The sequence below is a fragment of the Taudactylus pleione genome, unplaced genomic scaffold, assembly GCF_031769625.1.
Source record: "Taudactylus pleione unplaced genomic scaffold, aTauple2 ptg000916l, whole genome shotgun sequence".
NCBI lineage: Eukaryota > Metazoa > Chordata > Amphibia > Anura > Myobatrachidae > Taudactylus > Taudactylus pleione.
This window is the reverse complement of record NW_028285317.1, coordinates 2953665-2980381: the sequence shown is the minus strand read 5'-3', so window position 1 is coordinate 2980381 and position 26717 is coordinate 2953665.

Genomic DNA, 26717 nt, shown 5'->3' with positions numbered 1-26717 from the left:
TAGAATTTTTAAACCCCACAGACAATATGCAGCGGCCTATCTGGACGATGTGGTAATCCACAGTCCAGACTGGGAATCTCACTTAGTCAGAGTACAGGTGGTACAGGACTCAATTAGGAAGGCCGGCCTAACAGTCAACCCTAAGAAATGTTGCCTAGCAATGGAAGAGATTCATTATTTTGGGTATACCATAGGGAGAGGCCTGATTAAGCCCCAGTTAAACAAATTTTAAGCTATACAAAACTGGCCACGTCCTGTAAACAAAAAACAAGTTAATGCCTTCTTAGGGATCACTGGGTACTACAGACGGTTTATCCCAAATTTTGCCACCACAGCAGTGTCACTAACAGACCTTACAAAAGGGAAACAGTCTAACCTGGTGAAATGGACCCTGAGGCTGAAGAAGCGTTTCAGGCATTGATAGTGGCTCTGTGCACACAGCCGGTGTTGATAACAGTTTGTGATTCAGACGGATGCCTCAGAGGTAGGGGTAGGAGCAGTGTTGTCCCAAAGTAGGGATGGCGAGGAGCAGCCCATTGTTTATCTGAGCAGAAAACTCAATGACCATGAAAAAAGGTACGCTATTGTTGAAAAAGAGGCATTGGCCATTAAGTGGGCACTAGACGCTTTGAGGTATTACCTCTTGGGCAGACGGTTTAAGCTCATAACAGATCATGCCACATTAAAATGGATATCAGTAAAGCGAGGCCAAACTGCCAGGGTAACAAGATGGTTTTTAGCCTTGCAGGAATTTAAGTTCACTGTGGAACATAGTCCTGGGTCCCAACTTGCTAGTGCAGAGGCGTTGTCCCGCATCTTTTGTTTGGGGGCTGCAAGTGTTCCGCCCCCTGGGTCGCAACAGGGGAGGGGGATATGTGACAAGGTCACTGGCATCATAGTGGAAGGCAGGTATATTTGCCCTAGATTCCTGACCTATGTCTTTTGAAACTCAGGAAGATGTTTGTGTTAGGAGCTTTTTGGGCTGTTAGCTTCACAGGAGGCTAATTAGGGTTTTCAGCTGTGTGGCTGTGTTTTAAGGCTGTCAGGCTGATCAGTATGGGGAGACATTACCTGGGGAAAGGAGAGTCTTTCCGTGTCTCTCTGAGAGAGATATATATATATATATATATATATATATATATATATATTAACTGAGTAATTTTTATTAGTTTGACAGAACAAACACAAATAAACATAACAAGCAAATCCATTACATAAGTAACAAAGATCCGTACATAGAGGAAGTCATCAATACACAGCAGTAAAAATGGGTCTAACCACAGGCAGAATAGTAACAGAACAAATACAATACACACATATGACTGATATTTTATTACTTTCTACGCTTTCTCTATTGGAACCTCATGTCCAAATCAATGGACATGAGGTTCCAATAGAGGAAGCGTAAAAAGTGGACCTAAAGAAACCATTATATGCACTTACCAAGCTTTTAAAAGTAAGCATACATGTAAGCACATATCAGCAATATTATCAAGTCACGTGTGGGGGTGCCTATTCTTTGGAAGTTTGGACTCTCGGAAAACCTCTCTGAATACTGCACTTCATCACCATCTCCAAATTAACCCTCACCAGGGGTGTTTGACATTTTAAGTTTCTCATTTATTGAGTTCTGTTTTTCCATTTTTTGTCCATTTTTTTCATGTATTGATTGAAACGTGGATATTTGGAGTCATTCTCAGTGTTGGAACACAGACAAGCGCGGAACTGTAAGATTATATTTTTAATGTACATGCTGTTTCTTCTTATAGTTTAACAGTTATATAGATTTTTTTTTTCAGATTGGACCTGTTTGGGGAAGCGCCTGGGGTATGTGTGTATGTATAGACTGTACACTATTTGGAGTTGTGAGCTATATAGGTATATGCATACATATACATTTAGTACTTTGTTCTAGATATGTAACATCTGCAGAAGTGCAAATTAATAATTAAAAAAAAAAGAATCCGTAAATGTTTGAGGAGTTACGTTATTTGTATTGGGGAGACAGAAAGAGGCGAAACTGCCTGGAAAATATCTTCAAAATACCTTGACACACTTCAAGGAAAACAACAATGATCGTATCTTGGCCCCTCTCCAACTAACGTCATGAACACTGAATACTCACAATTGTGCTGATTATATTATGAGGCCGGCAGCCTGGTTTTCTTTGCCACACGTTTGGTTTATGTCAACACCCAAATAGTGGTTGCTTTAGAAACCAGATCACCATTCCGTAGGGCTTGTGTCTGTTAGTAGGAGAGGATGAGAATGGTTCCATACATATATTTTACTGTTGGAACGCTGTTTGTGTGAGTTATGCAAATACTGGAGCCAGACACAAGTCAAATACAGTATAAATGTACAGGATTCCACATGAGATGTGTATTTGCTCAGTTGTAATAACCGCATACCTATCATTTCAGGACAGCTTGCCTTGGAACCCATGTTTTGGATATGGGTAATTAAGTTCTGTCAAACAGACTTAACCATATATTCTGGGGTTTTACTGGACATTATTTTTTTCACTCCAATACTGCGTCCATAATCTCAGATGACGCTAAGATCCAAAGGGTAATTAACACAGAACTGGATATTAAGTAGCCACTGAAATATTCAGATAAAATCCAAAAATGAGTGGGGAAATGATAGATGAAGTTTAATATAGAATTAAAGTTTATGTTCCTAGGTCCAAAATATGGTATTTTTGGGCATATACATATTTGGCCGTAATTGCTCCCCAAATTTACAGTTGCAAATTGCGCTAATCAAGAAAGCCACAATCGCATCAATATGCATATAAGGAACTATACGGCGATGTATGCCGGACAGACAACAGTATCACATGCGCCTAGTTTACGCCAGGCATACATTACACACACTTACGTCCTACTTGTGACCACATTTTAACCATTTATCTTATCTGACGATAAAAGCATACACTTATAGGCATCAATAAAGCTGCTAAAATCTATCTAATGTAATACAACTCTCCATCTTGTGTACAAAGAAAATGCTTAAACACACACAATGGCAAAGGCTAGCGGCCAAGAAATCGCCAAACGGTGTCATTGGGTATTTCATAAACAGCCAATCATAAGCGTTTCACTTGTGCAAGAGACCATCATTATCATCACCCGCTATTTACAGCTGTCCCTGACCACCTGCAAATAATACGACTATCTCAGATGCATCTGTGTCTTTATCCCAGTTGGCATGTGTTCACAATTGCTCAAACATGTGCGTACTATTCTCGGAACACCCCTGTAACACTTTTTGAAGTGCAAGCAGGCTATAGTGGCAGAATAAAACAAATCTGCATAGGCGCATGCATACAACAATTTCATGCAAGATGTGCAACGCTAATATGCTGCAACTGTTATTAAACTACTGTACCACAAGGGGCAGATTCAGTTAGATGGGAGGTTCAGCTGGATAGTATAGTGGTGAAATGTTGCTGTTTTGTTTATCACATTCCATTGGAGTGCGAGCAAAAAAAACACCCGCGTACCAAAAATGTGCATCCATACATCACACAAGGTTCTGACGGACCTGATGCTAGTATAATATATTTTGGAGTTCATTTTCCTTAGGGCTTAACTTTGTGTATGATTTAAGATAATTTGTTATAGTTATACTTTCTTTCTATTTTATGCTTTTAAATTACACTATGTAGATAAAAGTGATTGGATACTGACAGCAAATACATCAACCAGATATTATTGACGTCAGTACTTTGCAAGTCCACCACGTGCAGTGATTACTGCAGACACCCTTCTTGGCAAACTGTCCACAATTCCAGGACAGCAGCAGGCGGTATGTTTTGCCATTCTGCCTTACGTACAGTGACCAAGCCTAGAACATAACCATCGCTCCAATTGGTTCCAGAGGTTCTCAATGGGGCTAAGATCTGGATTCTGAGCTGGCCAGTCCATCCGGGTTGACAAATTTTCTGTATACCAGTCCAGCGTTGCCCTGGAAACATGACAGGTGGCATTGTCGTCCTGATAAAAACATTTGTTGTTTCCATAGAACTGCAAGTGCATGGGCCTCCCTACCAAGGGTTCTTGTCTAAACCGCCACATTAGTGGCCATTTGGAATTCGTGTGCAATGGTATGCATGGTGTGCATTTCGCTTGTGCGGGGATGTCCAATCAGTTTTGTCTATATAGTGTACAAGTTACAGTGACAATCTTTTTAACACTGGGCCTGATTCAGCAGAGGAGGCACTAGGTAGTAGCTAGAGCTGTGGTAGCTCTAATATGATAATGCAGCAGGTGGCGGCCGCGACATGCCTCCTACATGCATTACTGATCCCAGTCGCATTCTAGAACACAAAGTCGCATCATCTGCGTGACCATTGGCTGGCTAAGTGACCCATGAGGTCATTCAAGTCGGCCGCCGTAGATGTTAAAAAGAGCCCAAGAAATCTCCATGTGCCGACAGAGATCCTGGCCTCGTAACCCCCCCACAATGATGGTGGCGACATGCCTCCATTTTGGGAAACGGAGGCTGTTGCTTCCCCCTCCCTGCTACAAAACGGTAGAAGACTGTCAATCACTGACAGTCTGCTGTCGAACTGTGAGTGTTCTCTTGCAGACCAGTACTGCACATGCGACCATCGGGAATCTGCGTGATAAATAAATTTGTGTCCTCTGCTGAATCAGGCCCACTGAACTAATAAAAGTTATGTTCTATACCAGTGTTGGCTAACCTTGACACTCCAGCTGTTGTGGAACTATATATCCCAGCATGCCCTGCCACAGTTTTAGCATGCCCTAATAGCAAAACTGTAGCAGTGCATGCTGGGCTATGTAGTTCCATAACAGCTGGAGTGTCAAGGTTAGCCAACACTGTTTTATACCCATCTCACGAGTGCATCACTGTAGTTAACTTCTTTTTTCTTTTTTACTTGAATTTTAAACCATTAAGTTAGCGTGACAGCAACCTCCAAGGGAATACAAAAGGTTTTGCTCTCTTAGGGCTTGTTTCAGAGATGGACAGAATTGCAGAGCCGCACACAAGTAGCTGTGCATTCTGCCCATCTAAACTGCTAATGCAGCAGGAAGTGTCTGTAGGAAACAGACACCTCCTTACTGCATCTGCGATCCCAACGCAGCGACCGAGGCCAGGCTGCGGTAGCTGAAGCTTACTGCAGCCTGACTGGGTCCTGGCAGCTTGTGATGCCAGGAAATCTGTGTCCACCGTCTCAAACCCGGTTTCCAGGAATGCTGCCCCCGTTCCTCCTTCCAAACGCCGCAGCCTGTCAATCAGGCCTCGGCTGGTAGGCACCATGAGTGGACTCGCAGATGGAGGGCTGCACATGCACAGTACACATCTTGGGCATGTGCAGTCCTCTAACAATCGGAGATGTGCGATAACCATTGGGTTAGCGTACATCTCTGAATCGGGCCCTTAGTACATACATATATAGGAGATAGTTGAGAGCTATAGCTGGAGACCTGGGTGCTGAGTGCCGCTCTCCAAGACTTTTTGGCTGTTTCCATTCTCTGACAATCTCAATAGACCCTGTTCATTACGTATTCATACCCTGAAAGCTGCAAAAGGGTACTGTAAGGACTGCGACTGTGCCACCTCTTTGGTCTTGTGCCCTCGATCACCCCTTGTAACTGACTCATTAATTGTTCTTATTTACCCCCTGGAAACACTGTACTTGACACTGCACATGGTTAAAATACTACTTACAACATAACCATGCATTATAATTTTAAACATGCTCCTAAAGCGGCATATTTAATGTTACAATGCCTTCACTGTTAAAATACTGTATGTAGCATTTTAACCATGTTGGGGTCCCGGCGCCAGCTAAAATTTTGCCCAGTGCACCAAATTGGTCAGGGTCGGCCCTGATGATGAAAAAAATATGTGCTCACTAATAACTAAGGACCTCATTCAGAGCCGCTCGCAAAGAGCAAGTGCTCGCTCTGAATGAGGGCAGCCGCTTTTTTTTTTTAAGCCGGCCTCCTGGCCGCTCGCTAAGCTGTGGGTGACCACCCACAGCTTTTGTGAGCGGCCATGTGATGGTCGCGATGGTCGCAACCATCAGGCTTGCAACGAGACCTTTGTGGTAGGGTCTCGTCTGCCGCAAGCCCCAGTGAGCTTCCGGCTCTAATAGAGCCGGAAGCACACTACTGACATCACTGGTAATGTTAGTAGGGCCGCCCACAAATGGCAGGCGTTCCTTCAGGAATGCCTCCGTTTGTCCAGCCACCCCCCCTCCCCGCCTACAAAATGTGGCGAGCTGTCGATCAACATCAACAGCCACCCCGTTTGTAGCGACCCTCAGAGCCAGTGAATTTTTGCGCAATGTCCCACCATCGACCCGCTTGCGAGCACATATCGCTTGCGAGCGGGTCTGAATCAGGCCCTAAGTGTGATAGGCTATATGCTACATCTAGGAGGTGTAAGGATGTATGTATGAGGCCTACAATGCCATCTTTATCTACCCATCCACTGCCCCATCTGAATCAAATTCTAGACAGGGAATGCCTCCTATTGGCATGGGTGCAGAGAGGGGTGTAGGGGCAGGTACAGATTACCCTGCCTGTATAGGTGGAGCAACAGTGGAAAATGGATTTTCAAAGGGGGTTTTCCAAATACTAGGTGACACAACCAATGACAAAAAAACCTAAACACATACAGGTAGCTCTCCTGGGGTGCTCAATAATCCAAGATTGCTAAACCATTTATTACATCTTTCATCAATGCCTTAATGAAAGAAAAAAAAATGGATGAATTGAATATGTTTCGGGGGTGCCCTCTCGTTGTTCAGTTATAGGGAAAATACCATATGGAGCTTTCCAGCCCCTCCAAGAAAAAAAAAAAGTTTGCGTTGAGTCCTCCATTGGAAACAGACACACTGGCACAGACACACACTGACAAAGACTACACAGACAAACACACTGGCACAGACACATTGACAAAGACTACACAGACACACACACACTGACAGACACACATTGACAGACACACACACTGACAAAGACTACACAGACACACACACACACACACACTGGCACAGACACACACATTGACAAAGACTACACACACACACACACACACTGACAGACACACAAACTGACAAAAACTACAAAGACACATACACTGATAGACACACACACTGCCACAGACACACACACTGACAAAGACTACACAGACTCACATTGACAATGACACACACTTCTCACTTAAAAACACAAATAAATACAGCTCTGGAATAATTTATTAAGGATCAACCCCCACTCTGACAGCCCCCCGCCCACTCGCCTCGTCGGCACCCCATTCCCAGTCCACCTCGCCAGCATACCGCACCCCACATGTGAAACACAGACCTGTGGTGCGGCTCCAGGAGAGACTGCGATCTCTGTCACCCGGCAGCAGCTCTCAGCCTCTTACAGTGCTGGTGCTCCCATGTGAACTGCCTAGGAGGGGCTGCGCGCTGCCGTTGCAGCTCCCTCTACAGCCATCACAGTATAGTTCAGCTGCGCAGCGATGGGATGGAGCAGCTGGCAGGGGGAGTTTCTTGGTACTCAGAACCAGGGGCGTTTCTAGAGAGGAGGGGCCCGTGTGGAGTCTCCGACACGGGCCCCCTCCTATCCACACGGTGGCCCGCAGCGCACTGAGCTGTGCGCGGCCAGTGCCAGAGTTATAGACTCTGTGCACTAGAGTGTGTCCAGAGTCTATAGTGTCTGCACAGGTCACCTTGAAAATGGCCGCAGCGGCCATTTTCCCTGTACTGCGCATGCGCAAACGACGGTAAAATTGCCATCACAGCCATTTCCAGTCTATTTACAGCACCGGACGCCAGCGCCGATGTGGGACTTGGGAAGAGGTAAGTTATATTATGGGTGCAGCGTGTGCGGTGCGGGGCCCCCCTGGACCCAGGAGCCTCGTGTTCCACGCACACCCTGCACCCATTATAGATACGTCCCTGCTCAGAACCCCCCCTTCATGCACGGATGAGCAGCAACCCCCATGTGGTGCTTCAGAGGGAATTCTATGCAGTGTGGGGAGTAGCCATGACAGTGTGGCAGGATCCTTGCCGCGCATGCGTGTTGGAGATGGTACGCCAGTACCAAAAAAATGTGAGTTGTGGTATGGGATAACACATGTTCTAACCTGGCCTGTAAACTATTCCTGTTCGAATGGTCAAGTCAAACGATTCAAAGATCTGGCTGTGATTGAGCAACAAACATACAACATTTCAGATTTAGATATTAAGTAGGGGTAGGGATACACTGGTTTCAGGCAATGTGCTGCACAGCAGTAAGTAAGTCTGGAATTGCTTACCACAGAACTTCAGTATAGAGTAGCTGCACATAGTAAAATCCACAGTGTTTGTAGCTAATATTACTTTAAACGTCACTCAGATGTCTACATACAAAATCTCCTTTCAATTTCATTCTAATGACGTTCGGTCACGGACTTGCCTCGGCAATGCCCGTTACTACAATTAGTCATACATAAAACAAAAAAAATGGGAACCCTGCTGGTGCTTTGGCGCACTTTTTTGGGAAACCAGGATGTAGTGTGGTACCCCCTTATGATGGTTCCTCTCAGCACCCCAGCTATGGAGTGGTTATGGCAGCCAGAAGGGCCCTGTCCCCAAATACATGGGTGCTTACCTGATGGAGAGGGCACATGTTGACAGCAGATGTCGTGCAGAATCAAAAGACTGTACGGCGCCAGTTCATCTCCAGAAAACAGGAATAAACTTTATTTACCCTTCTTCCTCCAGCACAATAAGCATTATTATTTCTGTCACTATTTTACCAACTTCTGTCTGTACATTACTTTCAGTAGATGTTAGCTACTGAATGTTACTGGTGGATGCGATAAGAATATCTTTCAATGTCAACTTTACACAAACATCGCCAGCACAGTCTTACCCATAATAAATACAGCAGTAGATGGGGAAATGCCCAATGTTGCTGTGCTCAATAGTTCTACAGCATGTCAGTTCATTCAATACATAGTACAGCATACAGAGGACTACAGACCTGAAGTTCCTCGCTCCTCGTCTCAGCCCACATGGAAGCCTCTCTCATACCATCACATTGCAAACACTTTCTGTTGGCACCTGCCAAATATCATTCATGGCACAGATCACACGCCTCCATCTAATTGCGGGAAAATAGACTTGGATTCCCACATAACCTGCTGCCTAATGGCTGGGGATGTTGCACTGCCATTTAAATGTAGAAGTTCCACATCTCTCATCCTCCTGGTGATTGAAGGTTTAGGGGTCTATTTACTAAGCAGTGTTAGGAGACAGAGTGAAAAGTGATAAGGTGCCAGCCAATCAGCTCCCAACTGTCATCTCACAGGCTGTGTTTGGAAAATGACAGTTGGGAGCTGACTGGCTGGCACCTTATCACTTTCTTATCACTTTTCACTCTGTCTCCTAATACTGCTTATTAAATAGACCTCTTAGGCCCAAAAAACACCAGGCATTATACAGTACATCTACATACAAGAATGATGAAGAAGGCACGGATGTAAGACAGAAGGTTGAAAGAGTCCTGCTTGCCAGTGCTAACAATCTAGAGGGAGAGGGCAATGTGGAAACAATAGGTGCTAGTAAGACTAGGATTTCAGATATGGATGGTAGAATCTGGAAAAGTAATGAGACATGGAGTCGGATACGCTGGCATGATGGAGTTTAAGAGAGAGTTTGAAAGATTGAAAAGAGGGACTCCCATAAGTGTATTAAAGGACCTGGGGAAGTTTTTGGTGGTGATGAGAGGGGTTAGTCAGAGTGAGGCACCAGTCATAGGCAGATCTAAGAGGACATGAGGGAGAGTACTTTGTGATGACAGTTGTATGAGATGTAGGTATGATTGTAGGCTTGTTCTTAAGATGATGTCTGCAGCATGAGAAAATTTTATATTGAAAGTCCCCAAAGGAGGGACAAAACGCGTTGATCCAGACCAAGCTATCCACTATTCTATATCTCTATTTGCCTAACCCAGTCGGGGTAACCGTATGAGTTGATCCGGATCGCTCTGTGCAAGAGAAACAAGCTGTGTCTTTATTGTGAGTTATCTGCAGCCCCTGTCACTACCAACGCACAAGCACGGAAGCATGGAAGCCTAATATCACTCTGTTGGGCTGTGATCATTTGATCTCCCACGGGAGAAGTGCAGTGCACGGACTGCCGCTAACACTCGTGTACCTGCAAGGCCCCTCCATTACTAGCCGGCTATCAAAAACTTCAGAGGTGCGCACCTACAGTACAGCGATGGCACGCAAATCTTCCACCGCTGCTCCTATTGCCTGCAGAATAGTGTAGGGGCTGGTGAGTATTCTGACATTTATCATTTCTCTCATTTTAAAACTAGCATATGTTTCACTAGTTACACAGTATCAAAATAATCGCTACCTGGGGATCCTGATCAAAGTTCTTTTCCTTGGAATAAATAAGAACATTGGGCCTGATTCAGAGCCGTTCGCTATTTGTGGTCGCTCGTTTAAAAACAAGGGGTGGCTATTCAAATGATCCGTACGCACATTGCAGTCTGTTCACACCTCTAAGTCTGAACGAGCGAGCAAAACATACGCTCGTTTATTTGTTAAAAACGCCCCCTGGCCGCTCGCATCCTACGTCATGTCCGCTATTTATTAGATTAATCGAGTACATCGACCAGCGTATGAACTGCTCGCTATTCTTGTGGTTGGTGTTTGCTACCACAAATTTGCGAGCAGTTCTGGCTATAAAATAACCCAGTGACGTGGTCAATGACGCTGCTGTTTTAAATATGCACACCCATAAAACGCCCGTTTTGACCTTTAAGCACGCCTGCGTTCGGATCTCCACTCCCCATTTTCAAGCACCTTCCCCTGTTACCACCCACATACGCCTCATTCTGTCACTCAAAATAGCAGGCCCTCGCTATATTGCGTACCAACGATTTTCGGCCGCACTGACTGGTTCGCGCATGCGTACTAAAAACCGTACGCATGCGCAGATGTGCAAACATCGCTCAGAACGAGCGTACTGCCGCTAACGAGCGGCTCTGAATGAGGGCCATTGTTTTTGGAATTGAAACAGAGACACTTTACTTTTACTATTACCACAGGATTCTCCGAAGTTCATATTATTTCAACTTAGTCAAAACCTTTTCCCATTTAGGATTCTATTATATGTTTTATACTGTAGTTACACGTGTATTCATATATATTTTATACTGCTGCTCATGAATGCTGCTAAGACTATGGACCTCATTCAGAGTTGATCGCAAGAAGAGATCGCTCACTCTGAATGAGGGCGGGCACTTCTTGTTTTGAAGTGCTGTCTCCAGGTCGCAAGCTAAGCTGTGGGTTACCACCCACAGCTTAGCTTGCGATCAGGGCGATGGTCGCGATGGTCATCACCATCGCGACCATCGGGGCTTACGACTAGACCCTATGGTTGGGTCTGGGCTCTCGTAAGCCCCAGGGAACTTCCTGCTCTTTTTGAGCAGGAAGTTCCCCACTGACATCATCAATGATGTCAGTGGGGCCGCCCCCAAGCGGCAAGCGTTCCGAACGCCTTCGTTTGGTCGGGCACGCCTCTGGCCCGCCCAGCAAACGGGGCGAGCTGTCACTCAACATCGACAGCTCGCCCCGTCTGCTGCGAAACCCCTAGCGACGGAGTGCCCGTCGCTAGCCGGGCCTCGCATATGCGCACGACGGAGCCGGCTCCGTCGAGCGCATGCTCTGTGGGGACCATCGACCAGGTGGCGAGCGCATCGGCGCTTGCGACTAGGTCTGAATGAGACCCTATATGTATTTTAGGTGATATGTGATTCATTATTTAGTAATAAATTACCACTGTTGCAATTTATTATCAAGCCATTCATCTATGTATTTATTTATAAAAATTGATTCACTTTACTTAGTAATTTGGTATACTGGCGCATGCTTTTCTGAACCCTTTTTTTAGCCATTTCTCTGTTTTCTGGACTTCTAGCAATAAGTCCTTAAAGACTTGCTGCGGTGATATCCATTCCATATATTGTCTCTATATATTGAATTTTGAATTGTGCAACATTGAATTTTGATTGGATTTAGACACCTTTATCCATTTCTAGGCTCCGGGATATAGTGCTTTACACTTCTTGTAGATATTAGCTGCAGCATGAGAGGAAATACAAATGAGTGGGTACACAAGTAATGTGGAGTTGGGGTTGTCTGGGGTACAGTATGTGGCCAAAACAAGGAAAGCTGTTCACCCAAAAGTCCTGTAATTCGCTTTACTATCAGCTTTCTGGAGGTTGCAATTGAGCAACACCCAGAGGGCCTTCCAGACAACCTAGCAGAAGGGCAGTGTGCTGAAGACCTTGACTGCTGCCTAGAACAGAGAAGAAGAAAGTGAGGCCTGGGCCGGCACATGAGCTGAGCCCGGAAGAAGGGCAGTGGCCTGGGAACTGATACAGGCCTCGGATGTGGTGGATAGACAGACACCAATCATTTAACTGGTTATGCCACGCTCCTGGAGAATCCGCAACTGGGTCCTGTCCTCCATGCTGTCCGGCCTTCTCCTGATGGCTGCCAGGGAGCTCAGTCTTTGTCCTTGCCACTTGTCTTCCCCTCCTTCTGTTTCCTGTTCTTTTCTTCTTTCCCTCCTCTCTTGCCACTGTGTCTTCTCTAGTTCCAGATGTTATGCTTCTCTTTTTCCATCTGAAACGGCTATGCCTATAGTCACTTACACCAGGCAAAGCTATGTTGTGGGGTTATCACATTTTGACATCACCAAATGGCTTCCACTGTGCCGCTCATCCAACAAGGAGGCTGCCTTGTGATATGACTTATGGCAGCCTGCCGTAAAGAGTAGCTTTAAATGGAGAGAAAAGGGAGTCATTAAAGGGATTGACAGAGAGGTGCAGAAGAGAGTGAGCTGCAAGGAGTGGGAGGTAAGTCTAGCAGCATAAGTTTGGCCATCAATGGTCAGAGGCCGATGAGTGGTTTCACCATCGCTGGACAGACACCACTGGTGTAACATTGATGGCTGAGCCCGATGATGAAACAGAAATGCGTATTGTGCCAACTGCGCATGTGCAAAACACAAACCATTGATAGTTTACCACACTGTAGCAGCGACATTTAGTAGGAATAGATAAGAGGAAGGCCAGTTAGTGTGAGGTTGCAGATGTCAAGGCGGGACATCATGAGAGAATGGATAAGGGTTCCTGTAATATCCAGAGTTGGTCACTTTTGTCAGTGTTGTGAAGGAGAATGTGACATGACAGCACAAGGGACTGTTGGTGTGAAATAAAGCTAAGAGCATTCTTATAGAGGTGTGCTTGACAATACAATCTTCCGGCATTAGATTGATCCTCGCATCACTACTCTGTGCTGTTGGTGGAGCCTTCAACCATTTGTCATGATTTAACTTTTTTAAAAGTTGGGCTTTATGTAAAACTATATACTGAATTAACAAAATGGAAACAATGGAGGACTCAGGGCCTGATTCAGACCCGCTCGTGAGCGCATAGCGCTCGCAAGCGAGTTGATGGTGGGGTACTGTGCACGTGTGGCACACCGCGCGCATGTGCAAGCCCCGGAGCGAGAGAGAAATTCTCTTGCTCCGGGACTCACTACAAAAGGGGTGGCTGTCAATGTTGATCGACAGCTCGCCCCGTTTTGTAGGCGGGGAGGGGGGTGGCTAGACAAACGGAGGCGTTCCCTAAGGAACGCCTGCCGTTTGTGGGAGGCACCACTGACATCACCAGTAATGTCAGTGGAGAGTTTCCTGCTGTGTTAGAGCAGTAAGCTCTCTGGGGCTTGCGACGGACGAGACCCTACCACAAGGGTCTCGTCGCAAGCCCCGATGGTTGCGATGGTCGCGACCATCGCGACTATCACCTGGCCACTCGCAAAAGCTGTGGGTGGTCACCCACAGCTTAGCGAGCGGTCAGGAGGCCGCAACAACAACAAAAAAAACACCCTGATTCAGAGCGGGCACTCTTAAAGAGCGTCCGGCTCTGAATCAGGCCCTCAGACTCTAGTCAAAGACACTTTTAAAATACAGGAAACATTCAGAGCCAGATTCAATCAGAATTGAGCATTTTGCAGCCAGTTACGTTGATTCTGCGCGCACCTCCATAGGCTCCGAGCAGAATCAGCTTTGCTGTGACACAGAGTATGGCTAAATGAATCCAGCCCCTTTGGTTTTTATGACAGAAAATGTTAACGTAATAGCACTGAACTGTATTGTACAGGAGCTCTGTCTTTAATTAACATGATATATTAATGTATTATTTTACCAGGTCCAAAGAACATTCCTTCTAAACTGAACGCTTAAGGAAGGAAACAGTTAAAAGGTAAATTGAAAGCTGCATTCACGAGATTACCGACCAAATAACGTATTCATTCCCGGTTGCTCAGCTCAGAATAAATCAGCCTGGTTTTTGCATGGCGGCTATATCAGCTGGACCAAGCGGTGCTGGGATATTTTACATGTCACTTCTGATTAATGGGTACAAATACTTTTACAGATATCTTGACAGATATAAGATGTAAATTAGCACATACAGTAGCTGGATTAAGCACACAAGAATTCCGCACCATCTGTTTATTGTCTATATGTAATTATTGTATTGCTTGTTTCAAAACTTAATTGGTTTCTTTTCATCTGAAAAATCCAAGAAAAGCTTCTTCTACATTTATCATACTGTGACTCATCTAAAGGCTTTGTAGAGATGGTTTCAGCTGTTGCCAGTGTAAATGGGCATTCTGGTCAAAGTATGTACTTTATTACTTTATATCGCTAAAATGAATTTTTGGTGACAAGACGTTATTACAAATGGGTCCTTGCCACATTTTATGGGGTATAATATACCCCTATATGTGTACAGTTATGCTAGTGTATATACTGACTTGTAGTACCCACCTTTGGCCCTGATTCAGACCCACTCGCAAGCGGGCGCACGTACGTTAGGCGTACGTACAAAAATATTTAAATTCAATGGCTCGCTCGTATTTTCGTTCGCATCTAAAATTCCTCCCTAAACTCTGACGACCCCTCCTCTAACTAACGAGCGTACGAAATAGCGAGCGTACATCCCCGAAATGGCTTGAAAGGAACGCACGCACAAGTATAAACAGGAAGTGGCCTTGTCAGATGTCGATTACCTGCTCCTTTATTCTGCCTACCTCCATCAATCGTATCATGCCAATCAATGTATCAATTAGCTTAATTGTTTTGTTTTTTTCAACACAATGCAAGAAACTTTACTCTTGTCCGTGTTTGTGTTTACCCGCAGAATACGTACGGATGAAACATTCGCTTTATTGTTCAAAAAACATGTGAACCACAATTAAACAATTGTTCTATTGCTGTGGATCCCCGCATATTTCCCTGGGTTCATTTCTTTATTTAAATTTGCTTACGCATGTCACTGCATCAAGCCTATCATAACTCTCCAGAGATTTCTGGCCCTGTCGAACACATGACTCATACACTAACCAATAAAATTGCTCCTGTTAATTTCCAAAATACATTAGCCAATCAGAAAATTTTTACACACTTTATCAAAAATGATTTTTAAGAAAAACACCATTGCCATCATGAGAGCCTCCGCATTCACCAGGCGCGAGCTGCTGGTGCTTACGGAGGTCATGGATCGCCGGATCACCAGCCAGCCTCCACCCATCACCAACCGGCAGAAGCGCTCCGCGTATGCGGAGGCACGGTCCCGCCTGCGGTCCTTCAGCTCACGCCGCAACATCGGGCAGCTGGAGCGCAGGTGGTCCGACCTGCAACGGCGAACGCCCCGCTTGCTGGCATGCTTTCGCATGCAGATCGAGGAAAGTAAGTGTTATGTATTGTGGTTTTAATGTTTGTGTTTGTGGGGCAAACTGCGTGTGCATGTTTTCCTGTCTGTCCTATTTATTATTTGTACTCATATCTGCGTGTGCATGTTTTCCTGTCTGTCCTATTTATTATTTGTACTCATATCTGCGTGTGCATGTTTTCCTGTCTGTCCTATTTATTATTTGTACTCATATCTGCGTGTGCATGTTTTCCTGTCTGTCCTATTTATTATTTGTACTCATATCTGCGTGTGCATGTTTTCCCTCTATTTCTGATTTATTCATTCTACTCCTATTTGGCTTATTTTTTGGGTTGTGTTTTTTTTTTAGTTTTGGTCCCCGGATTTGTCCATAAACTAACCGCAATTTCTTTGACATATTTTAGGGGGACAGCCAAGACTCCGCCGTCACCGTCCGTCCAGACGGCGTTCCCGGCCACTATCCCCAACCCCCAGCCAACACTCCACCCCAAATCTTTCCCCTATTCCCCACTCCTCCCCATCCTTCCCAGACCCTCTCCCGGAAATGTCGGGCCTCCTTCCCCTCCGTCCCACTTCCCCCTCTCCTCCACCCACCCCTCTTCCAATTACCCCCTCCCCGGATCCATCATAACTCCTCCCCATTCTTTGGGGAATGACGGATCCTCCGAGGAGGATCATGGAGGCATTTCCGGAGCTCCCGTTTTGGCTCCCGGTATGTTTTTTTTTTTTTTTTTTTTAAAGCACAAACTGTTTGTATGTAATCATGTGTCGTGCCTTTCTTCGTGTTTTTGTGGCTTGACTTTTGGTGATTTCGCAGTTTGCCTTTACCTCTTCCTGGTGATTTCAACATACACATATCACACCTGTGGGAATTTGTACATAGGCCTTGTATTTTTGGCAGCACCCCCTTTTTTTATTTTTTTTTAGGTTTAGGAGTGATTTCGTTGTGTTTTTGTTTTTTTAATGTGGATTCCCTATTGTTGTATTAACCCACACACTTTTCTCACCCACAGAGGAACAGAGGCGTCGGCAAGAGGTGGCGGATTGTGTTGGCCAGATGCGCCAACATGTAATTGGCATTCTTGTGGCCCTCGACCGGCTGTCTGGCCTCCTTCGCCAGTAGTTTTTTTATTTTTGTTAACTTTTCAAAATAAATTTTTTCATACAAATATACGTTCTGGCTCATTTTTTAAATCCAAAGCCAAGATAGTTTAGCCTGACATAAGTAGACTGTTCCTGCAAGGATTTCCCTTTTTTAAAAGTTAGATTGTGTTTTGTCTTTGTATGTCAAACAGACACAAGAAACACATAACAGTAACAATGTCATTTCCCTTTTTGGGTGTAGTGTCAATTACATATTTCTACATTTTACAGGTTCCTAGTTGGTGCGCAAGCTGCTTAGGCCAATCTTACAAATCCCAAGGTTGGGCCAGGCTTCCTTTTGGTGTGGGTTGGGAAGCTGAAAACATATTTCAGTTTAGCTCAACTGGCGTCAGTACTGGATTACCCCTTAGTCAAATGTAACTTGTGTTAACCTGGTTACACTTGCTGTTAACGTCCCAAAAAAGGAAGACCATTTCACTCTCCAAACATTTATTCACAACATAACAGAGAAAACAAAGTGGTCACTCCCAAAAAAAGAACACAGTGATAAATTCAAATACAACACATACCAAGAAATAATTAAATAAAAACAAAAAATCAAGAACTGGTTGACGAAGGACCATGCCAACATGATTCCACAAACATGGCGTTGCGATATGGGTTCCAGAATATATGCCCAAAAGGACCAGATCAAGGTTTGGTAAGGGTAGCAGGAAGTAGTGAGCGTTGGAGTGCCAAAGATTATGTGAACAAACAGAAGATGGTGAGAAAAAAAACACAAAATTAGATGTTCGCAAACAAACACAAACACATTAGGTATAAACACTGTAGTTTTGTTACAACTTACCTAAAAAATCTGGCCACAACATCATCGCGTATGGCCCCCCCACATACTGACCTCCGACCAACCTCGGGGGGGCCATCCTCAGGTAAGGCATCCTCTGGCTGCATTGGGACACCACTCCTTATGGCAATGTTGTGAAATATCCCACACAGGACCACAATTTTAGACACCATATCCGGCACATACATGAGCTCGCCACCAGAGCGGTGGAGGCATCTGAATCGGCCTTTTAAAAGGCCGATACAGCGCTCCACCACTTGCCTGGTGGCTGTAAGTGCGGAATTATATGCACTTTGTGGCCCTGGTGTGGGAGCCAAATAAGGAGTGAGCAGCCAGGACATGCAAGGGTATCCACTGTCTCCTGTGAAAAAAAATAGACAACATCAGGAACACTGTGTATCAAGCTTAACATTGTTATGTACTAAAGGTCTCCACTTACCCAGAAGCCACGCATCACCAGCTTGTAGGTTGGTTAATTTCTGCCATATCCCTGATTGCCGGATGACGAAGGAGTCATGAGCACTTCCTGGTAATTTAGCATTCAGGGACAGGATCTGGAGGGAGGCATCACATACCACCATTACATTCAGGGAGTGATAGTGTTTACGGTTTCTAAATATTGCCTCCAGCCGTGCTGGAGGCTGAAGTGGTATGTGAGTACCATCCACAACCCCTATGATGTGTGGGAAGCCAGCTATTTGGTAAAAATTGGCCTTGGCCACACTAAGGGCACCCATATCCAAAGGCATTTTAATAAAATGATGGAGGTGCTTGAAAAGTGCCTCCATCACTGCCCTCAGGATCCGGGAAAAGGAGGATTGGGAGATGCCCGCCACTATTCCCACCGTTGTTTGAAACGATCCTGAGGCACAGAAATGTAACACCGCCATAAATTGCGTCAGTGGTGGTATTGCTGTTGGACTGTCAATTTGCCGCTCAAGATCACTTTCTATTAATGAGAGAGTGTCTATGATGATTTTGGAAGGTAGACGGTAGCATCTTAAAACCTCATCATCGGGCATTCCAAAAAGGGTGACACGTGTTAGAAATATCTGGGGCCTTGCATGCCTACGATGCCTACGCCTGGGACGAGTTTGAGGTTGGTCGTCTTCCGGGAGCAGGGCCAGAACAATTCGCCCCAGATCTACCTGAAATTCAAAGTTTACAATGTAAGGCTTTTGAGCCACCCCAAAAGTAACATAAAACAACTTAGCTTTATGATACCATCCATAGCTGCTTACATGTCGGGGTATTGTCATGATACGTATAAACTGTAAAAAAGCCAAAAATGAGACATCAAAAATTTAGAGGGTGATTTTATGTTGGTCAAATTGGTGCAAGCCAACACATAAAATAGGCGAAACACACATTTGGCCATCGATGAAAACGACATTGCACACCGTACGTCAAATAGGGGTCAAATGGACCCCAAAAATGGAAAAGGGAAAAGCAAAACTGGTTTACATGATGAATAAGCCTCGAAAAATGCGTTAATTATTTGGCAAATGCAAGTCACTACACCAACAGTCAAAAATGCGTTAATTAGTTCGCAAATGCAAGTCACTACACCAACAGACAAAAATGCGTTAATTATTTCGCAAATGCAAGTCACTACACCAACAGTCAAAAATGCGTTAATTAGTTCGCAAATGCAAGAAAAATAATGGACTTACCAAAATCGAATATATAAGATTTCCCTCAAAAAGGTCTTTGGGTCCGAAAGCCAAAACAAACTAAAATAGATGAAATTAGTGTTAAAACAAAAATATCAAACAAAAAACCAGAAGTAGACACCAATTGGCCACAAATTAGACTGCACAAAACTTACCAAATCAGGAAACGATGGCAAAAAATAAACCAAAAAAATGCGAACGGAAAACCAAAACAACTGTAGCAAACCAAAAAAAATACAAACACCGCCAAATCCTCCAACCGCAAACAACCAAATCCAACCAACTTAACCGCCAACAATCCAACAACGCAACCTCGACTCCACACACAACAAGCCATAAATAGTGTTTATTTTCCCGCACAAATTAAGGATGAATCATAGGGACGCACAATCAATGATGCGGCCGCAAACTAAGGACGCATGTATAAATACGTCACGAAATCACATTTAATTTCTGGTTGATTTCATTCTGGAAGCAGAGACATGGCTTCAGACCAGGGAAACAATGGGCAAAATTCCGGCGGTAAGGCCTTCATGCATTTTGTCTCAATGATACTTTTAAAACATAATATTGTGCAAGTTGTGAAGTGGCTAAATCTGCATATTTACCCAAATAGGTGAGGAGGATGACATGGAAGAGACTGCTGGCCCCAGTCAACCCGCCAAAGCTGCCAAAAAAAAAAGGCAGCCACATTTCACAAGCAAGGAGATGGAGGTTTTGATCCAGAAGTGCGTTGACATCCTGCCCCAGGCAGAAAATATGAGCCAAAGCCAGAAGTGGAGAATGTGGGAGGAGGTCGCCGTTGCTGTCAATAGGGTGGGTGATTATGTCCGTCTAGCCCGGGATGTCAAACGGCGGTAAGTAAACACTTTCCCATCCTATAAACAAACCCCATTGTAAAAAAAAGGATAATGGTTCCAATTTCATTCCACAGATGGGCAGACTTCAAATATCGTCTCAAGCAAAAACTTGCCGACAGGGCTAGGCATGCAAGGGGGACAGGTGGGGGTCCCACCCCTGTGTCATTGGAGTTGACAGACTTAGAAGAGCTGGCACAGGGGTGTGTGCAGGCTGTGGAGGTGTTTGGCGTGTCCAACATGGATACGGACATGCCAGACTTTGCGGCTCCTCATGTTGGCCAAGGTAAGTCTTGTGATGTCACCAACTCTGAAATGCTATTGTGCCAATATGTAGATTCTAATGTGAGTCTTTTCGCATTTTTCCTAACAGAGACAGAGGCGGATGAGTCTGCTCCAGAGGGGAGCCTTGGCCGCAGAATTTCTGCTGGCTCTGCAGGGGAGGAACCAGTACATCCGGCTGAGGACCCTGCAGAAGCCAGTCCAGGGCGTGCCCCCTCGCAGGCAGTGGGCCTCCTCACAGAACTCAATTTTAAATCGGATTTCCATACGGAGATTCTGCAGAGGATGGACGCCAGTCTGATACGGGTGGCTGAGGCCCTGGAGCAAAATGCTGCGGCCAACGTGACCATTGCTCAGGCCCTGGCGGAAAATACCAGGGCCAACATCCGCATCGCCGATGCCCTGGAGCAGCTCGTTCGCCAGCACATGGTGGAGCCGACCTCCCTTCCTGCCGGAATATCCGGATCCTCCACCTCTGGCACAACATCAGCCAATCCTCCAAATGTGCCTAGCCCTGTGCCTAGTCCAGAGGCCACAACATCTGCCTCTGGACAGGCCAGCCCGATGGCATCCCGGACCCGGTCTGGCGCCCACCCTCACCCAGCCAAACGGGCGAGAAAACGGTGACAGCAATGGCGACTTTTCCCACACTCCTTCTGTGCTTGGCTCATATTCCTTTCTGGTCAAAACTTCCCTCTCCTTTCTTGTGAAATGTTTTTAATTTTGGTATTTACATTTATGTTACCAGTTATGGCTTTTTTTTTTTTTTAACAAATATCTTTGCCACAAAAAAAAGGCAACAAAATATTAGGCCAATTTGTTTGTGTTTAAACAATAAATTAAAACAAAAAACTGACATTGTATTGTGACATTATTGTACAAATGGGTTACATTTAATCCTGGCCCTAAAGGCAAAAACTGACCCTCTTAAAAAAAAAAAAAGGCCTCTTTAAGGAACGTTTAAAAAATCACATAGCGATGCAAATTCCACAGTAAACCAAAAAAAAGGGGAGCTAATTAAAACATGATGACATTATTGTTACAATAGGCCATAACCAACAAATTGTGGCCAAAATAAAACACCCAAAATGTACGCTAATTGATTGTGTAATCATGACATTAGCAGCTCTGATTTCCACCTGCGTACGCTTTTGTGCTATCCCAATAAACTGCTTTCCAAACACATACCAAGCCGGTTTTCAATCCAACACTAATTACTTTACTGACCAGCCGCGATTAATCGCAGCACCATCGTTGAGTCCCGGGACGGAGGAGAAGGCCATCGCCAATGTGGTCGAGTAATCCTGACCCTAAGCTGTGCGAGCATTTTGAAGGGAAAGCGGATGTTCCAGTGACGTATGAGACGGTCCGAACACATTTGACGTTCGCATCTGCTAATGTATGTACGCCCCAAAAACGCCTCGCCACGCCTGCGTTTTTTCATCTCCACCCCCGTCAACACCCAAAAACGCCCTGTTCTGTCAATCACATTTGACATGTCACTTCCTGTACGCTATTTTAGGAACAAGAGAAAAAAAGCTCGCAATCTGCCGTACGCACATGCGCAGTGTAACACCGACGCATGCGCGGTTAGTCAACATCGGAACGCAACGAGCGTACTGTTGTTAACGTGCGGCTCTGAATGAGGGCCTTTGTCCACTATATTTACAAGTTTTGAATTTTGTCACTTGATATGATTATCAGTTATTTATATAGCGCACACATATTCCGCAGCACTTTACAGAGAATATTTGGCCAGTCACATCAGTCCCTGTCCCAGTGGAGCTTACTCTATATTCCCTACCACATGCGCACACACACACTAGGGTTAATTTGTGTTGGGAGCCAATTAACCTACTAGTATATTTTTGAAGTGTGGGAGGAAACCGGAGTACCCGCAGGAAACCCACGCAAGCACAGGGAGAATATACAAACTCCACACAGTTAGGGCCGTGGTGGAAATCGAACCCACAACCTCAGTGCTGTGAGGCAGTAACGTTAACCATTAAACCATCTGTGCTGCCCAATGATATGATGTAATATAGCATAATTTGTGGTGCCCTTTTAGCCTGTTATAAGGAGTCGATATTAAACATGTCGACAAGTTCTTAATGTCAACATTAAGCATACCAAATTTCAGCATGTCGACACTGATGTAATATCGACAAGTCTGAATTTCAATTTTATTTTAAATGTAATTCTATCCCTAACTGTAAAGTTAACTATAACCTCTTACCCCAATGGTAACCCTAACTCTATTGGTAACCCTAAGCATGACCCTAACCCGAATCGAGAGTGCATCTGGGGTGAGACCTGGCCGGCAGCCACTGGAAAGGAATTGTGTTTTCCAACGAGCAGTGCGCTAACATATGGTAACAACGCTGCATCAAACAGCACGCAACTACATGGTAACAACGCTATATGCTCTATATCCTACACAGTGCCCTGGTGATTATTATCGCTTTGCCACATAAATATATCTATAAATAAGTAGTCCTTTAAAAGGACTACTTTCCATCTTAAGTATATTGTGGTTGATTAGCGCTCTTATGATAATATCTATATTTTATTGCATGTAAAATTTTTTCTTGTATCGGGCAAGATCAGATAAGATCTTAGAGCTGCTTTTTGGAATCTGCGCCGTGAGTGTTCCAGTAGAATTTTCACGTCTTATATCTATAAATAAGGACTTCATCCCCTATATATATATCTGAACACTTGCCGGTTCTTTATTACTATATTTATAGTGTGCATATAAGGCTGCTGTTATAAGCTAAATATTTAGCTACATTTTTACTGAATGTCAAGAAGATTGTTCTAAATGTATCTTTTTATGAAAGTTGCAGATCAATTTATTTCTCACAGTATCAATTAATTATTTTAACAGCTTTTGGGAATCCTCAATGTCTATATTGGCGCAGATATTTTTCTTTTTATAACCCTAACCCTACTGGAAATGTCGACATTATGAAAATGTCAACATTTCCGATGTCAACAATCTGTTTTTTATTGTGTGTGTGTAATGCTATCCCTAACACTAACCCTAAACCCTAACCCTAATGGCAACCCTAATCTTAACTCTAATGATAACCCTAAAATTAAACCTAACTCTATTGCTAATCCTAACTGTAATGAAAAAACTAAGCCTAAACCTAAGTAAAACCCTCATGGTAATCCTAACAATGGTAACCCTAACCCTAATGGTAACCCTAACCACAACAGTAACCCTAACCCTAATGGTAACTCTAACCATAACAGTAACCCTAACCCTAATGGTAACTCTAACCATAACAGTAACCCTAACCCTAATGGTAACGCTAACCATAACAGTAACCCTAACCCTAATGGTAACTCTAACCATAACAATAACCATAGCAGTAACCCTAACCCTAATGGTAACTCTAACCATAACAGTAACCCTAACCCTAATGGTAACTCTAACCATAACAGTAACCCTAACCCTAATGGTAACTCTAACCATAACAGTTACCATAGCAGTAACCCTAACCCTAATGGTAACCATAACAGTAACCCTAACCCTAATGGTAAACCTATACATAACAGTAACCCTAACCCTAATGGTAACTCTAACCATAACAGTAACCCTAACCCTAATGGTAACTCTAACCATAACAGTAACCCTAACCCTAATGGTAACCCTAACCACAACAGTAACCCTAACCCTAATGGTAACTCTAACCATAACAGTAACCCTAACCCTAATGGTAACTCTAACCATTACAGTAACCCTAACCCTAATGGTAAACCTATCCATAACAGTAACCATAGCAGTAACCCTAACCCTAATGGTAACCATAACAGTAACCCTAATGGGAAAAACTTAACCATAACAGTAACCCTAACCCTAATGGTAACTCTAAACATAACAGTAACCCTAACCCTAATGGTAACTCTAACCATAACAGTAACCCTAACGGTAAACTTAACCATAACAGTAACCCTAACCCTAATGGTAACTCTAACCATAACAGTAACCCTAACGGTAAACTTAACCATAACAGTAACCCTAACCCTAATGGTAACTCTAACCATAACAGTAACCCTAACGGTAAACTTAACCATAACAGTAACCCTAACCCTAATGGTAACTCTAACCATAACAGTAACCCTAACCTAATGGTAAACCTAACCATAACAGTAACCATAACAGTAACCCTAACCCTAATGGTAACCATAACAGTAACCCTAATGGTAACCCTAACCCTAATGGTAAACCTAACCCTAATGGTAAACCTAACCATAACAGTAACCCTAACCCTAATGGTAACCCTAACCATAACAGTAAACCTAACCCTATTGGTAATCCTAACAATGGTAACCCTAGCCATTATGGTAGCCCTAATCCTAATGGTAACCCTAACCCTAATGATAACCGTAAGCCTGACCCTAATGGTAACCCTAATAGTAACCATACCAGTAACAGTAATCTTAATGTTAACCATAGCACTAAGCCTATCCCTAACTCTAATGAAAATGTCAACATTTTAACCATTTTCTGCTGTCGACACTGAGAAAGTCTCAGATTATTATGTCATTATGTGGACATTCAAACTACAGTACTCTAATGAAAAGATGATCAAACAAAAATAGTAAAAATAAGTAATAATTATTATTTGGCTAGCAAAATAGACTTCCAAAATCATCGAATCATGGACAATACCCTAAATGGCCCATTCACCAGTATTTTGGGTCTCGGCCTATTGATTAGGAAAGCATAGACATGACACAGAAAATATATAGGTTTGCAGAATACAGCTACTGGTTGTGTACAGGTTTCATACTATATACAAAGAGTGTGGAATTTGACTGGGCCGCTTGAGGTACAAGAAACATCCGAATGCTTCCGTCATGCTCCTGTTTACATTTTCTCTGAATTAACTTTTTAAAATCAGGAGCCGAGCGAAGATGACAGTGTTGAAATAGATGTCAGAATATACAGTTCTGTGTTAGCAATGGCACACCCTTTTTATTTCAGCATGATAAGATGGGAATGGCGGAAAATTATTATTGGAATGCAGCCATAACTGCCCCCTGTTCAAAGAAGAGCCTAAACATTGCTAATGAATGACCGTATCCTCCGCAGCGGCTCTCAGCAAAATCTTGCTGGATCCGTGTGTCTGATTCATTTTAATGGCACACTAATGACTCCCCTATGATTTGTGGAACGGAGAAAACACTAGCTCATTAGGCTCCAATACAAATATACTTCATTGATGATACAGACAATTTAGAAATCTGTAAATATGTAATATGCAGTTCATCTAAACCAAAATACTAAATCAGTGACTGTGAAATGCAAAAATAGGAGATGAGAACAGTGGGCCTGATTTAGAGCCGCAAGCAAAAAGCCTGCGCTCGCTCTGAATCAGGGCGGCCGCTTTTTTTTTTAATCACCTGGCGAGCGGCCAGGTGATTGTCACGATGGTTGCGACCATCTCAACCATCGGGCTTGCGACAAGACCCTTGTGGTAGGGTCTCGTTCCCGCAAGCCCCAGTGAGCTTTTGGCTCTAATAGAGCCGGAAACTCACCACTGACATCACTCGTGATGTCAGTTGGGCCGCCCCCAAACGGCAGGTGTTCCTTCGGGAACGCGTCCGTTTGGCAAGCCACCCCCCCTGCCCGCCTCCAGAACGGGGCGAGCTGTCGATCAACATCGACAGCTGCCCCTTTTGGATGCGAGTGCCAGAGCGAGTGATTTCTCTCTCGCTCCGGGGCTTGCGCACACCGCGCGTGCGCACTGCCTAACAATCGACCCGCTTGCGAGCGGGTCTGAATCAGGCACAGTGTTATGTCTATAACATAACGTCACCCGCGCACTGCATCACTGGGAACGCTGGTCTCTGAGGTGACCGGAGGCTTCCTTAGCCTCCGATCACTTCAGAGACCAGCGTTCACAGGGCAATTCTGGCACTCGGCAGGCTGTCAGCTTAGACAGCTTCCGGGTACACAGCGCGTGGCGCTTGCGGACAAATTTGGCGCCTGGAGCTTGAGCTCCACTGGAACCGCCCTCCCTACGCCCCTGCCAATTGGTAATATGTAATTACAGTGCCCATGCCACACATAATATTGCCCATACTCAGTCATTTCCACAGTATACATTCCCTGCGCAAAAATGCATTAAACTGTATTCACTCCATGTTA